The sequence below is a fragment of the Amborella trichopoda genome, chromosome 10, assembly GCF_054954075.1.
Source record: "Amborella trichopoda isolate Santa Cruz 75 chromosome 10, AtrichopodaSantaCruz75HAP2 v2.0, whole genome shotgun sequence".
NCBI classification, from domain to species: Eukaryota; Viridiplantae; Streptophyta; class Magnoliopsida; order Amborellales; family Amborellaceae; genus Amborella; species Amborella trichopoda.
Genome location: NC_142345.1, coordinates 25,515,958 through 25,533,180, shown reverse-complemented (window position 1 = coordinate 25,533,180; position 17,223 = coordinate 25,515,958).

Below are 17,223 nucleotides of genomic sequence, written 5' to 3'. Positions count from 1 at the left end.
CAGTGTGGTAGTAAAACGGGCTCGATAACTCAGACCGGCTAAACATAATTACTACTAGACAACAATATCAATACTAACCAGCTTGACACGATAGCTAGTCTATCGTGACAGTAAAGTAGGCACAATAACTCTGACTGGCACAACGACGTTACCTGTAGACGACAGAATTACCATGAAGTGCTAGTCTTAAACCTTATTAATCAAACGAAAGAGTAAAAGAAAGAAAAGAGAATAGAAAGAAAAAGAAGAGCATGAAAGAGGATAGAGGGATAAGAGAGAGGAAGAGGAAGAAGAGGGGGGAAAAGCAAGGAGAAGAAGTAAGAAAGAGAAGGAAGAGGAAGAAAGGCACAGACAACAATGAGATGGGGAGAGATAAGACGCAGATGGCGATGACCTCTACCGGCTATGACGTGAGTGAGGAAGAAACACATGCAGCAACGTGTTATGTCGGCTATGACAGAAGAAAGAGGGGGATGAGACTCAGGCGGTGATGGTCCTCTGCCAGCTATGACTTAAAGAGAGAAGAGAGAAGAGAGAAGAGAGAAAAGAACACAGGAGGTAATGTGCTTCCACCGTTTGTGATAGAAAAGAGAAAGAGAAAGAACACAAGGGGCAATAGGCTTACTCCGGTTGTGTTAGAAGAAAGGGGAGAGAAGATAGGCGACGCTAAGCCTTCGCTGGCTGTGGTAGAAGAAGAGGAAAAAGAAAATGTAGATGGTGCTGAGCCTTCACAGACTATGTTAGAACAGACAAGAAGTGGAGCACAGACGGCAATGGACTACGCAGTCAGAGACACAAGAGAGATGAAAGAGAGCACAGACAGCAATGGGCTTCGCCGTTTGAGACACAAGAGAGATGAGAGAGTTTTGATAGAGGCTTGGCCCGCCATCCAGGTTAAGGCCCGACTCGCTGTTTATCTCTCAGAAACATGAAGACATTACACCTGGTAAGAATCTGTAATGTGTGAATAGAGAAAGAAACAAGAGCAGGGAAAGAGAGACATGATAGACCAGAGGAGGAAGAGAGACAAAGAGATAAATATGAAAGCAGAAAAGAGGAAGGGAGAGATGAGAGAGAAAATAAGAGAAAGAAAGAGAGAGATAGAGATGAGAAACGAGGAGAGAGGAAGAGAGATAAAGATGAGAGGGAAAGAGAGATAAAGACGAGAGGAAAAGAGAGATAAAGACAAGAAAAGAGGAGAGAGAAAGAAGGGAGGAGAGAGAAAATTATCTTATCGAAGGGTACCAGCCCTTTTCTTCTCTCTCCTCTCTCTCTCCAAGAGGCACCCACTAGTTTAAGCAAGAATTGAAATCTTTATTGAATGATTAAAGAATGACTCCAAGGTTTTTTTACAATTAGGCTTTGCATGTTTATATAGAATTAGGCTCAAACATGGGTGGATGCTCAAAAATTTCTAAAATTGAAGATAATTACAATTTAATTGAATTAAAAGAAATTTTAAATTGGATGAAAAAGGACTATTTTACCCCTGCATAACAATGTGTGGAATTTCAGAACAGCCCCTGCTACTGCCTGAGAACTTGTGTGATCTTCCATGACTAATCCGAGGTTGCTCTGATGCCCGTTTGACCGAACGATAATTTTTTTCTTGTAGGGCTCGTCATGGCGATCGATTTGATATCAACTTCGAGCCATGAATCATGTTTTTAAGCTATGATCATGAGACTTGAAATTTGCTTGAATATTGAAAACTTTGGATCGATAGTGTGCTCGTTTCTTGATGTTTGTCTTTGGTTTCTTTGCTGAATCATATTGAGCATGCCGTCACGATCACGTTGTAACAAACGCAACTCGATTTCGTATCCGGACGAAGATTTCGTCCTCTTGAGTTTTTGACTGGAATCTTGAAATTCGGTGCCAAAATTTACAGCATCTTCGATGCCTCCATGTGTGAAATCCAACCGTTCATCCTACGCAGGGTTCAGACTAGAGATGGCCTCGGACCTTACGCACATAATACGATTGGTTTCGAGTCGATCTGGTATGCGAGCGTCGTGATTTAGCCACTTGAATGAGGTGTGCTGCTGCTGATTGGTTTCGAGTCGATCACAGGGCATACCACTTATCGAAATGCTCGTCTTAGTGAGATGAACACACTCACAAAATTTGAGCGTGGTCTGACTTGGAACGAGTGAGATATGGGCCCCAAAATTTACTATGCGTGACAGTGAAAACAACCACCTTTAATGGTGTTTTGGTGCAGGGTGGCTACACGGAAATGGTATGCGACTTACCCCTTTTCGATATTTTACCCATAACTTTGTCGTAGAGTGCCCGATAAAGCTGAAACTTGACCCATAAGGGTTTTCGACCATGTTGAATCCAATGGCTGTGGTCCCACCACTGTTTGACTCATCAAAAATATAGTTCTAGTTATGGAGTCTATTTTAGGGTGTAAGAGACCGATTTTGCCGCTTTAGATATGTCTGATTGCGATGAAACTTGGTAGGTGGCCTTTTAAAGTGCTTATGAAGATATTGACCAGTTCTGGGGCTATTATGAGACTATCAAAATTTCTACTGTATGTTGAGGCTTTATTAACCTGCTTCCTCTTTATTCCGCATTAGGGACTAAGGTGCTGAAAAATATGTTCAAACATCTTGCCCTACCAAATGTTGTGCTTCGAGAGAAGCGAGAAGGACAACATTTGAAAAATTCCCTTCAGCTTTATTACTTTTTTCTTCCTAGTCATAGGATCACATGAGTGTGGAGGAGATTCACGCAATGCTACAACTAGGATGCTCGAACGTTTGGATGCAATGTACAGGTCCATCCGTGGAGACTTTAGGAGGAGAAGAGAATTTTTTGAGGGATCTTGTAAAAGTCCTCACCCTAAAGGGACTATTTGTGATTCTGAAGCTGAGGATTTTATATGGACCTTGTTAGTCTTAATCAATACCATGGTGAAGGCTATTGTTCCCATTTGGTCTGGGTTTATTTATTTTTGGATTGACAACCAAAGAGCCTTTGGTTGATATTGTTTGCTGCTATATCGAGGCGGTCATGGTTGACGTCAACCTGTTGCTGTGGGCAGGTTTTGGCTTAGCTTTGTCAGTTTCTTACCTTGTCGAGCAGAGTTCCTCAGTTTATCGAGGCGACCATGGTTGGCGTCACCCTGCTCTAGAGAAGCATCTTTGGCTTGTCTTTCTTGCTTTTGTTGTTCTTATTCTGGATGGTCTGCTGAAGAGCCTTTTGTCGGCGCTCGTCGGTGTCATGCACCAGTTATTCTTTGACGGGTAGGGTACCTCAGTTTATCGAGGTGACCGGCTTTGGGTATAACCCCTACCCACTGTTAGCAGTCTCGCGTAATAGGTCCAAAGTCATGGCTGACTTAGCCTTCTTGGGGCGTCTCTGACATCTTTGGAGTGCATTTAGTAACCTCTTGAGAATGATGTTCTTCTTTATGAGACTTGTCTTGGGTTCTTGGGGCGTCTCCGACATCTTTGGAGTGCATTTAGTAACCTCTTAAGAATGATGTTCTTCTTCATGAGACTTGTCTTGCCTTCTTGGTTAGTCTTCTGTCTTTCAAGTCCTTTTTGCAAATGGACTCAGGCTGTCAGAATCTTTTCCTTGAAGCTCATATTTTTGGATCCCGGTATTGTGACACCAGGGATTTTTTCTTTGAATGTGGGCTGAAGCCGCTTGTTGAGGAGAGCGCTGCATTAACCTATTTATTGGTCCAAGCATCCTTCGCAGATTTTCACTTGAACTTCGGAAGCGGTGTCGTAGCGACGGTTTTCACCAACTTCCCTTTTATTTGAGGCTCTTTTATTCACAACCTTTAGGCCATGTCCACCCTTATTCTTCCATTTTTCTCATGATGCCCATTCAGGTTTTCACTGTGCCCGGGTTTTTATTCTTTTGAAACTCCCGTCTGTCATTTTTACTTATGGCATTCCTTTGACCAAGTATACACCACGCCCATTCTTTTTCTTTGTTTTGTTTTGTGAAGGCGTGTTAAGGATCATGCCTTCGGGACTTACACGAAGCCTTTTAAGGTCATGCGGCCAGAACGCGCACTATAGTTTAGGGTCATATAGCTAGACCGTAATGGTAATGGATGACAGTCTGTTGAGGCCATGAAGTGAGTATGGTGATGGTTTTAGCTTTTTTTGGTTAGATGGCACGAGGCTACTTGTGAAAGAAGGATGATGTATGAAAGGTGGGTGAAAAATGGTGACCCACTAGCTTATGACGAGTATGGGTGGCAGAATAGTTCGCTGTTTGTGAGTATGGGTGAGACTCACTGGGGAATGATGAAGGATGATGAAATTAATGGATTCATTGGGGAGGTAATGAAGGTGGTGCACACACACAAATGGGTTGGTTAGGGAAGACATGTGTGAAAATGCATGCAAAAGGTGTGTGCGCATATGTGGGGGCGAGTTTAAGGTCATGCCTTTGGGACCTATGTAAAGCAATTTAACATCATGTGGCCAGGACATGCACTATGGTTTAAGGTCATACAGTTGAACTGTGGTTATGTAGTTTAGAGTTATAGAACTAGGATCGTGCAGTTTAAGGTCGTGCAACTAGACCTCTGCTATAGTTTAAGGTCGTATAGTATGGACCGTGGTGCTAAGCCTTTTATCGTCATGCAGCTAGGACATGTGCTATGGTTTAAGGTCATATAGTTTGGACCGTGCAGTTTAGGGTCGTGCAGCTAGACCTCCGCTATAGGTTAAGGTTGTATAGTTTGGAACATGTAGTTTAGGGTCATAGACCTAGACCAAAGCTATGCACTTTAAGGTTATGTAGCCAGGACCAAGGCGTGGGTCGTCCTGTGGGTGAAACTGCATGGGGAATAAGTCTGTAGATGGGAATGTGACTCCTTAGGGATAAAATGGTTAAGGCCAACAAGGGGTTTAGATGGGAAGACCGACTTCATTGGGGATAATGGGAACATGTGTGGGTCCCTTATAGGTGAAAAATGGTACTCGACTCTTAGGTGTGAGGCAAACCCACTGGGGGTTGCAGTGGTAAAAATGATCCTAACTCCATTGGGGATAATGAGCTGCAATACGAGTATGACTCCTACTAGGGATGAGAAGTCATGGCCTGGGTAGAATGACCTGGGTACCACTTTGCTGGGGGTAATAAGTCATGGTCAAGAAGCAACTTCACTTGGGATAACAATAATAAGACACATACAACTTTTAGCATGGGGCATGTGACAATAGACTATTTAGAACACAACTGGTGCTAGGCACAACAAACATTACTTCTCGAATACTCTGTCGACGCTGAGGTTTGAAAACGTAGCCGGCTCTGAGGGCAGCCCGTACTATCTTTCGAACACAGCCGGTGTTGAGTTGTTGAGAACACAGCCGGTGTTGGGGTTATCGAAAACATAGCTGACGTTAAGTAGTTTTGACAACATAGCCAGCGCTGGGTGTGGGTTAGTGTTCAGGCCCTGACCTGAGCCCGACCCTGTTCTGGCCTCTGTCGCATGGGATTTCATGGGCGATGGTGAAACTCGCTCGGGCCTCCGGTCAAAACCCCGACCCGGTCTAGTCCATTGATGTTTAACCTTCTTGGATGTGACTGGGATTCCCAATTTGCGAGGGGCATTTGAGTAAAGCATCGACTATAAAAGGGGGGTGAACCCCATTTTCACTGTTTTCACCGAAAGAAAACTTAAAGGCAAAAAAGTTTAATGGTGAGGGTGAGGTTTCAAGCAAGAGCTTCAATAAACACTCAGGGGATCCCGACCAAGTTAGCAGAAGTTTGATGGCAAGCAAGAACAAGTTCCAGGAGGAAAGGCCAAGGTTTTGTCGGAGTTGCAGGAGTTTGTAGGGAGTTCGCTAGGGAAACAAGGAACTCCGACCGTTGTTTTGAGGGTCCTGTCGAAGGGAAGAGGATGCGAGTGGGTTTCTGCAGTGTTTCGTCGGGCGAGCAGTGGTTCCCAGTGACTTAGGGAAAGGTCGCAGAGGTTTTCTGACTACAAAAGGGAATTTCTGAACGGAATCTGAAGGGTGGGAGGAAATGAACCGTCGCTGAAGGTGGACGGTCGTTGTTAGAAATCGCGGGATCATTGGGGAGGCGAAACGTCTTAGGCTGAAAATCGAGGGGCCTCGGGAACCAAGGAGACGCGAAAAACAAAGAGTTACTGGGAGGTGAACAGCCTCAGTGACGAACACGGCCAGCATTGACTTGGGATACACAGCCGGCGCTGGATTTTTTTAAAGGAACAGTCGGCGCTGGATTTTTTTAAAAGAACAGCTGACGCTGGATTTTTTTAAAAGAACAGTCGGTGCTGACACAGCCAACGCTGATCCTCAACAATAGGTAGCCAGCGCTGGGAGTTAGAAGCACACCTAGTTCTAGCATTTGGAAGACACAGTCGACGCTGGCCTCAAAAGAGTCAGTCAGCTTTAGGAGTTAGCAACACAGTTGACGCTGACCTCAAACGGTGCTTATCAGTGCATGGTGGGCATCATGACGCGCATGGTGTTGCTTGCATGTAACAGTGAGTCACATGTGGGAATTGTTGCAAACGGTGATGAGCCATGTGCGGTGATGTTCACACACATCGATCACTTGGGTGGGCAAAGGGTGGTGACCACTGGTAAAGCCTAGCTTATGATGCCCGTGAAGCCAAGTCCTCTAGCACGACAACGAAATCCATGTTTTTCTCTGGAAGGGTGTCCACTGTGAATAGGGTATGCTCTCAATCAGTGGCTAGTTCCTTGTCAGAGAAGTCTGCTTTGTATGTTTGATATACTCGTCAGATGAATTGAAGCTGACTCGAAAATGGTTGGCTTCTTCTTTTGGCCTGTAACCATCATTTTGGTGACGCTTGTCAGATGAATTGAAGATGAATCTCCAAGTGGTTTTTCTTCTTCTTCGTGAGGAGAGCATTTCTTTTGGCTTGTAACCATCCTCTTATCCTCATATATAAGAGCAACACTGTAGGTTTTAGTTTGTAACCGTTCTCTTATCCTCAGATACAAGAGCAACACTTTTGGTGTCAATTGTTCTCTTTTCCTTAGATAGAAGAGACATGTAACCTCCCTAATAATGGGCTTTTTAGCTTGTAACTTGTAACTGCTTTTTATTGCAATAAAAAGAGTTAGACTTTCGTTTGGACTGTCTTGTTTGCTTTGCATTGAGTCTCTTTTCTTGAATATGCATCATGTATAGTACTTCTTTAAATATTGCCCATTGATAGGGGGCATTGCCTCCTCTTCATCAGGATGTGCCAGAATGCAGGCTCCATTCGGCGAGACCTTTTTTACTATAAAGGGACCTTCGCACTTGGGTTCGAACTTCCCTTTATATCGGCCATGCATAACAATTGACCTCTTGATGACCAGAACTAGATCCCTACGGGCGAATGAACAGACCTTGACCGACTTGTCAAAAGCCCTCTTCATTCTCCCTTGGTTGAGTTCGAGGTTTTGCTGAGCCTCTAACCTCTTTTCATTGAGTGCATCCAATTCTTGATACCGGAGTTTGACTCTCTCATCTTTGGTTAGCCCTTGATGTATTGAGACTCTCTGTGAAGGGATTTGAATTTCAAGAGGTAGAACTACTTCACCCCCATAGACAAGAGAATAAGGAGTGGAATCAGTAGCATTTCTTGTGGTAGTGCGAAAGGCTCACAAGGCTTCAGGAAGCTTCTCGTGCTGGTTCCTCTTCGTCTTTGATACGGATTTTTGTAAAACGTTGCACAAGGTTTTATTGAAAGCCTCAACTAATCCGTTGGCTCGAGGGTGATACATAGTCGAGTACCTCCATTCGAAGTCGAACTGGTTAACCAAGCGATCAATGTGATGACTCTTGAACTGAGGGCCGTTATCAGATATAATTCAGTCAGGCACTCCGAACCAATATATGATAAGATGTTGCATGAAGCTAGCCACTATTGTTTTGGGAACTTGCTTAAGGGGGACTGCTTCAGCTCAGTTAGAGAAATAATCTGTTACAACTAGAATAAAGACATGACCCATTACCGAAGGAGGGTCAACAAGCCCTACAATGTCCATACCCCATTGTGAGAAGGGCCATGACACCACTGTAGGATGTAAGGGCTCTAGAGGCTGGTGAACATGGCTTGAATGGATTTGGCACACCTGGCACTTCTTAGTATAGTTTAAGGAATCAGCAATCATCGAAGGCCAATAGTACCCCAACTTGCATATTCGTTCATAGAGTGTGGGACCAGACTAATGCAATCCAGAGATTCTTGAGTGTACTTCTTCCAGGACCTTATTTGCTTCTTGTGCATCCACACATCTAAAATGACCAAATGAAGAGAGCCTCTCCTTCAAGGAGGGTATACTTGGTAGACATTCGACACACACTGTTGCGCTCGGCAAGGTCCTCTGGAAGTCTACCATGTCTTAGAAAATTAGTGAGGAGCTCTCTCCAATCTTCTACATGCTCAATCTCCACGCATATTGGGTCGAAGAACTCCGGTTCCTGGTTTTTACCCTTAGCCCATTGACTCCGTGCCATTTCTTGTTCAGTCTAGATAACTTCTTAAGCTGATAGAAGTGCCCCGAATGGATAAAGGGGGCACTCGGGGAAGATATTTCTCTCATCATTCGTGTCTACCTCAGTTCTTAGTTCAATGTGTCTCCATTCTGCCACCAAGATAAGTGTGGGTCCTGATGAGAATAATTGAATTGTAGCCCTGAGTTTTGTAAGTGCGTCAGCCTGCGAGTTTAGCCTCTTGGGGATGTGACTCAAGGATATGTCCTCAAACTGGGCCATATATGATTTTGCAGTATCGTGATAAGGCTTGAGAGTGTCTTTTCTCACATCATAGATCCCTTTGAGCTGTAGTATAACCAACTCAGAGTCGCCATAGATCTTGAGTTGCTCTAAGTCTAGGCCAAAGGCTATCTCCAACCCAATTATAAGGGCCTGATATTCTGCCATGTTATGAGAACCGGCCTCACCGAGGGAGAAAGAAAGTGACAATACTACTCCTTTCGGGGTTAGGAATACCACTCCGGCACCTCCACAGTTTGATTGGAAGGGTCCGTTGAAGTACAACTCCCACGCATGAGCAAGCTCTGCACAAAATACTTCTTCGTTAGGGAGATCACTTGATAAAGGAGATTCTGCAGGTACGGGGTATGCTGCGAGAAAACCGGCCAGGGCTTGGCCCTTGATGGCCTTTTGTGGGACATACGTGATGTCGAATTCCATCAGCAATAATGCTCATTTAGCAAGATGTCCTGACAAGCGTGGGCGTGTCATAAGAAATTTTATAGGATCTGCTTTTCATATAAGTTTCACTTCATGACCAAGCAAGTAGTGACGAAGTTTTTGTACTGCGAAGATCAGGACTAAGCACATCTTCTCTCTAGGGGGATAATTCTTTTCGGCCCCTTGCATCCTGCGACTGAGATAATACAGTGCCGTTTCTTTTCCCTCAGCATTGTTTTGTGCCCACAATGCCTGAGTGGCTCGTCCAGAATGGTCACGTATAGGATGAGAGGTTTTCCCAACACTGGTGTAGAGAGCACTTGAGGGTTGAGTAAGTATTGCTTGATATCATCAAGGGCTGCTTGACATGCTTCATCCCAAATGAATGGAGTATCCTTCTTTAACAGGTGTGTAAAGGGTTTGCAACAACCTGAGAGATTTGAGATGAACCGGCGAATAACTTTTCAAGGTCTCTCATGTGAGCATCCTTCCCTTTGGATTTTACCACCAAGTCATCTATGTAACACTCCACCTCTTTGTGCATCATATCTCTAAAGATGGTCATCATTTCCCACTGATTTGTGGTACCAGCATTCTTTAATCCAAAAGGCATCATTGTGTAACAAAATACCCCTTTTGGAGTTAAGAATGCAATGGATTCCTTATCTTCGAGCACCATCCGTATCTGATTATATCCAGAGTACCCGTCCATGAAGGAAAAGATTTGACAGTGAGCAGTAGAATCGATGAGCATCTCGATGAATGGCAACGAAAATTCATCCTTGGGATAGGAGGTATTCAAGTCATGGAAGTCAATGCAAACCCTGATCTGGCCATTCTTCTTGACTGGAACAACGTTTGCCAGCCATTTTGGATACTTTGACTTCGTGAATGAAGCCTACTTGTCTGAGTTTGGTCACCTCGGCATCTATCTGCATTTCAAGGTCGGGCCTCAACCTTCTTGATTTCTTTTTAACAGGTTTGATAGTTGGATCGATGCCAAGATGATGAACAACGACTTGAGGGTCTAAACCAGACAACTCAAGATAATGCCAAGCAAAGATGTCTCGGTTTTCTCACAAGAAAGTAGGGAAATCTCCTTTCTCTTTTGGAGACATATTTGCTGAAATGAAAGTGGGCCTGAGGCCGGCTTCGTCTCGAGCTCGTTAGCTGTGGCTTGACTGCATTCTTCCCATTCTTTCGGGGCCTCTTGCAACTCCTCATCATCGGCTTCTGAGGTCTTCTTGTTAATATCAAGTGCAGAGACCGACAATCCTCACATCTCTGCTTCGAAGAGGGTTTCTGGGTAGGTCATGATTTTCACACCTTTGTTGAACCGAGGGACAGAAGGGTCAACCTCAAACGTGGAGAACATATCAAGTTGTAAGGGTTTGATTTCAAAGCCATAGGGAAGTTGAGATTCGGTGATTGTGGGGCGAGGAGCGTCCTCATACGAAACACACGGTCTTTGCACGGGTGTCTGTAGCGTTTGTCCGGCGCTGGCTGGTACTTCATAGACTTGTGCCATGTGGCAACCTTTCTGAGAGTAGAAGCTTTGCCACCCTGATTCTTTCAGTCTGTGCTCAAAGTCGGGCTTAGGGGACCATTGGGGTTTCTCTGGCTTTGAGTTTTTTTGTTTCTTTGAAGAAGGTGGCTCTGCTTTGGCTTTAGCTGCCAGAGCATCAGCAGCTGTCAAGAATCCAGCTGCCTGGGCCAAGGTCTTTTTCAACCGCTTCCGTTGTGCCCTGCTTATGTTGATTCCTTCAAATTCTCTGTCGAGAGCCTCGAAGTATGGACATTTCAAGGTTGTACCTATCAAGGTTGTACCTACATGAGACATTGGGGAAGAAGGATGAGAAGGGGAAGAAGGATGAGAAGGAGAAGAAGAAGAAGGAGAAGGGTCAGAAGGTGGGAGACTTTTAAGGTCGTTCCCCTCATCGGATCAATCTGGGCATCTTTTAAGTCATTAGCAGGGTTGAACGTGTGTAGGGAATCTTTCAAGTCTTTCCCCTGCTTAGACCGTCGGGGGGTTCTTTTAACGCATCATCCTCATTAAATGTGATATGAGGAGAAGATGACTAGGGGATGTCCCCTTGATGGGATGGAGAAGGAATGAGGATCGTGCCAGTGATAAAGTCCATTAAAGTTGGTAGTGGGGGAAGGGATCTAAGAAATTCCTGCTCAATTGGTAGTTGAGCCGTCTTGTTTCTCTGGCGAGCAGCCCTTGGTGCCCGCCTCCTTCTGGTTTTCTGAGGTGGTGCGTGATTCGTCTCGCTCGGCTTGTGAACAACCCTAGTTTGGCGAACTGCTTCTCTCCTTAAAGACTTAAGTCTACTTCGCCCGTAGTGGACTATCCGTGGCTGAGAAGTCGGGGGTTTAGCAGTACCTGAATTATTATTACAAAGGTCTTCTGTCGGGAAGCCCTCCTTTACCAGTGGAGTAGTGGCTTGAGGATCACTTACTGGAATATTGTAAGAATCCTAACATTCCTATATTTTCTTTGTGATTATATCATGGAAACTGGTACATTCGCACAGGTAATGCCCCCATATTTGGTGGTATGGGCCCCAACGGTCCTCAGGTCCCAGGGCAAGGTGTCGGAGCTGCCATGCTGGTTTCATTATGATAAGGCCTTCTTGAAGCATTATAACGAAAAAGGTATGAAGAAGACCAGGCACTTCATCTTCCTCTTGTACCATTACTGCATGGGAGGCTGCTGCTGCCCCGAATGCCTTCTTTAGCTCTTCAAGCTTGATCTGACCCTTCTGAATCAGAGCTTTGATAATGTATTTTAGAGCGAAGTAGTCATCTATGGGGTGGCCGACCCTTTGATGGTAAGCATAGTAACTTGCCTAGGTATCGAGTCCAACTTGATCAGGGAACTTGGCTTCCGGAAGCTTGATCATGTTCTGCTCCAATAATAATCAAAACAGTGCAGGAACCCATTCCTTCTCAAAGGGGTAGACTTTATTCCTATGCCTGGCCCAATAGTTATCCCGATTAAGATTCGCAGGTGGGGGTACTCGGTTGTACGACTGTTGTTGCTTGCCTACCTGAGGCGTTGTCTTTGTTGTGCTCACACCCTTGGAGAGCTCTATAGTTTGGGAGAGAGCCTTCTTTGGATCAGTGACCATGACAGCTGCACTGATCACTCCTTTTTGTTGATTGTCCCGAGTGTTAGTCTGAGAGCTACCATTGCCCCAGTTCTTTCTCGAGCTTGCAGACGGTTGTCGTGACCCGCCATGGTGGCGTGATAGGCTTTCTATGCGGACCGATTTGGAGATTAGCTCTGACATGGAAGTTGGATTGACCTCAACATGTAAAGAAATTTCAGGTTGCATGTTCTGCACACAAGTTTGAACTGCTTCCTTCTCAAGCATAGGATTGGGATGGCGAGTAGCCAAATTTCTCCATCTTGATATGAAATGGTCCACGGGCTCATTGGGGTCTTGGGTCAAGGTGAGAAGCTCAATGGTTTGAACCTCTCTCTCGACCTCGTAGAGCACTGGTGAAAGAGTTTCTCCATTTCCTCCCAAGTATGCATCCAGTTTGGGGGAAGTCGAGCATATCACTGAAAAGCTGGGCCATAAAGGGTTTCAACAAACCGACGGAGAAGGAGTCTCCTATCAGCTGTTGTCTCTCGACACGCTGCTCAAAAGTGGGCATTATGCTGATTCGGTGACGTGGTTCCGTTGAATAGGGGAAACTTTCCTTTCTTATAATCTGAGGGAAACTACAACTGGTCAATGAACGAAGGCTACGACCTTTAATATGGCGTTGCACCCTGTATCCCTGGAATTTGTCTGTTCTTTAAGCTATGGGTAACCATAGCATCGATGTCTACCTGCGAGGCGGGGTGAGCGATAGAATTTTCCTGTGAGGCAGAGGGAAGGGCTTGCCTTAGAGGTGCACCATCTGAGTGATGGGAATTGACCTCATGGTTAGCTGATTGTCGTGCAACGTCTATACGATCTTTTGTCTCCATCATTGCGTGCACCATATCTTCGAACTTGTTCATGCGGTCTTCCTACGAGTCAGGTTCGTTTATAACCATTACGCTGACTGTTTCTCCGGGGAGGTCAGCCTTAGTTGTAGTTGAGGGCTTGCGAACTTGACGGGTCGCGTGCAGTAGATCGGTCAGCAAGGGGTCAGCATGCCCCGACTAGACTCGATTCTTATATGCCGATCGTGTGAGGATCAATTCTCGATGGTCTTGGGACCATGGCTGCTGAGTGACTGGGTCAATTTCTACAACACTAACCACATTGCAGGGCTCATGTTCTTCTTCTTCAGGTTTCGTCATCTGAAGAGGGTAGAAGGGGTTCAAGCGAAGAGGGTAATCAGAGCTGGTTGCCTAGACCGCCTTGGTCACTTTCTTGGTCAGAATTCACAAACCTCTATCACGTTTAGCTTTGAGGTTTTGATAGTCCTCAAGCTAAAACTATGATTGGGACTGCGGTTGATTAGCCCTTCTTGCGAAAGAGAGAGTTGTCTCCATTAGGTGCGGCAAAGGATGAGGGTCAGGAACTTGAGTCATCCTTGGCCGGGGAGGATGAAGGACTCGATCTTCCATCAGGTCTTTGCCCCGAGCTCTCTTATTAGCTCTAAAGACATGATCGAGATGACGAGGCTAGTTCAGGATGGTACTCTTGGGGAAGGTCTTGGAGTACCAAGGCTGAGGTGCTTGCTTGAAGAAGGAGGAGCATGCAAGAGCAAGGTTGACTCATGAGAATGCCTGAGTCAAGGGTGAGGGGCTGTCTGTGGTGGAGACATGTGTGCGCCCCTTGAAGAAGGATCATGGGTGACTTGGGGGTTAGCCCGGGCTCAAGCAAGTGGTCTGGCATTAGGAGGCTGAGAACTGTGAGCAATTGTTTGTAAGAGAACAGGTGGGAGCTTACCCCTTACAAGATGTGCTAGTGTGTGCTGAGTTGGAGGACGAGAAGGTCGTTTCCTGTGTACTCTGGTTGACGCAATGATGGCGTTGCCCCGAGCAGTGGGATGCATATGAACAACATGTGCAGGACCTGTCCTTGGAAGGTCTGATCCTGGACACTGACTCGAAGTAACATAAGGGTTGCCCCAAGATGTGGCTCCAGTGGATGACCCACGAGCCTTATGGTGTGTGCGAGAGGTGGAGGCCCTAGGGTCTCCACCTCGATGTGTCGAGCCTCTAGGGATAGAGACTCGTGCTGGTGCAAGAATGTGGGAGGTAGCCTTGCGGTGACCCACAAAAGCAATGGTAACTTATTTGCCTTTTGCACAAAGGGATTGGGCAGCCTTCCAGCATACCTCGACAATACGACCGACAAGTGACTTGCCGATGGTAGGGTGAGTGCTGTGTGTGGCAACAGAAGTGCTGCCGATGTAAGGGGCCTTGGTGGAAGTGTCACCAGAGCTAGGAAATTGGGAGTTAGGGACCTTTACGTCCCTCCTCACACCAATCCAGGTTAAGACCTGAGAGCTAGACCCTGGGTCTTTGGTCAAAAGGAGGGTTGAGAATGAAGTTCAAGGAACTTGTTCCCTGGGGACACCTGCGAATGGGGGGATAAGAAAATCCCCGATCCGGATGAATGGGGTACAGAATCCGAAAGCCATAAGTGTAGCTACAGAAAATAAAAGGAGAAACTATCCAAACAAATATGATCCGACTAAGGGGTAGTAAATCCCCAATGGAGTCACTAAGCTGGTTAGATGCCTCGATCTCGCCGTCCAGATCCAGATGATCGGGTGGCATGCGTCTCGGGTTTCAAGGGAACCCGAGACTTTGAGATCGCTCTCTCATGAACCTTGCTAAAAAACAAGGGCTCCCTCTTAGATCACGAAGAAAGGCCCCTAGTCATAAAACTGATTCAGAATCGCCTCCCTTGGCTTGCATTCTCCTATTTTTGCACTCATCATATTTCTGCAATCACACACAGATGGTAAATGTTACAAGACAAGTGGGTCAAGGGGCCCCACCTTGCCTTTCGAGAACGTACACGGACATGCACATTAAAAAATATGAAAAGAAGAATGAAAGAATTAAGATTGGGATGAGAAGAACTTCACCAGGTGGTGAGAGTGACTAAACTAGTAGGTAATTGACCTAACATGGTAGTAAAATGGGCTCGGTAACTAAGACCGGCTCAAAACATTACTACTCGATGACAGTATCAATACTAACCATCTTGACACGATAGCTAGTCTGTAGTGATAGTAAAGTAGGCACAGTAACTTTGACTGGGTGAACGACGTTACTGCTAAACAACAGAATTACCATAAAATGCTAGTCTCAACCCCTCTTGACCAAATGAAAGAGTAGAAGAAAGAAAAGAGAACAGAAAGAGAAAGAATAGCATTAAGAGGATAGAGGGGAAAGAAAGAGGAAGAGGAAGAAGAGGGGGGAAAAGCAAGGCGAAGAAGTAAGAAAGAGAAGGAAGAGGAAGAAAGGCACAGACGACAATGAGATGAGGAGTGAGAAGACTCAGACAATAATGACCTCTGTCGGCTACGACGTGAGTGATGAAGAAACACAGGCGGCAACGTGCTTGTGCCAGCTGTGACAGAAGAAAGAAGGGGATGAGACTCAGGCGACGATGGTCCTCCGTTGGCTGTGACTTAAAGAGAGAAGAGAGAAGAGAGAAAAAGAACATACGCGGTGATGTGCTTCCACCATCTATGATAGAAAAGAGAAAGAGAAGGAAGACAAGCAGCAGTAGGCTAGCACCGGTTGTGTCAGAAAAAAGGGGAGAGAAGACAGGCAGCGTTAAGCCTTCGCCGGTTGTGGTAGAAGAAGAGGAAAAAGAAAACATAGACTGCGTTGAGCCTTCGCCGACTATATTAGAAGGAGACAAGAAGTGGAAAACATATGACAATAGACTTAGTCGTCTGAGACACAAGAGAGACTAAAGAGAGCACAGACGGCAATGGACTTTGTCGTTTGGGACACAAGAGAGACAAGAGAGTTTTGACAGAGGACCGGTCAGCCATCCAGGTTAAGGCTCGGCTCACTATTTATGTCTCAGAAATAGGAAGACATTATACTCGACAAGAAGCTGCCATGGGTGAATAGAGAAAAGAAACAAGAGCAAGGAAAGAGAGACATGATAGATCAGAGGAGGAAGAGAGAGAAAGAGATAAAGATGAAAGTAGGAAAGAGGAAGGGAGAGATGAGAGAGAAAAGAAGAGAGAGAAAGAGAGAGATAGAGATGAGAAAAGAGGAGAGAGAAAGAGAGATAGAGATGAGAGGGAAAGAGAGATAGAGCCGAGAAAATAGGTGAGAGAAAGAGGGGAGGAGAGAAAAAATTACCTTATCGAGGGGTACCGACCCTTTTCTTCTTTCTCCTTTCTCTCTCTCCAAGAGTCACCCACGAGTTTAAGCAAGAATTGAAATCTTTATTGAATGATTGAAGAATGAACGTAAGGTTTTTTTTATAATTAGGCTTGCATGCTTATATAGAATTGGTCCCAAACATGGGTGGATGCCCAAAATATTCCTAAAATTGTAGATAATTACAATTTAATTGAATTAAAAGAAATTCTAAAAATTGATGCAAAAGGACTATTGCCCCTGCCTAACAATATGTTGAATTCCAGAATAGTCCCTGCTACTGGCCGAGAATTTGCATGATCTTCCATGACTGATCCAGGGTTGCTCTGATGCCTGTTTGAACGAAAGATAATTGTTTTCTTATAGGGCTCAGCATGGCGATCTATTTGATACCAACTTCGTATCATGAATCATGTTTTTAAACCATGATCATGAGACTTGAAATTTGCTTGAGTCTTGAAACTTTGGATCGATAGTGTGTACGTTTCTTGATGTTTTTCTTCATTTTATTCTTTGAATCACATTTAACATGCCATCATGATCACATTGCAACAAACACAACTCGATTTCATTTCCGGACGAAAATTTCGTCGTCTGGAGTTTTTGTCAAGAATCTTGAAATCCGGCAGCCAGAATTTATAGTAGCTTCGATGTCTCCGTGTCTGAAATCCAACCCTTCATCATACGTGGGGTTCAGACCAGAGATGGCCTCAAAACTTATGCACATAATGCAA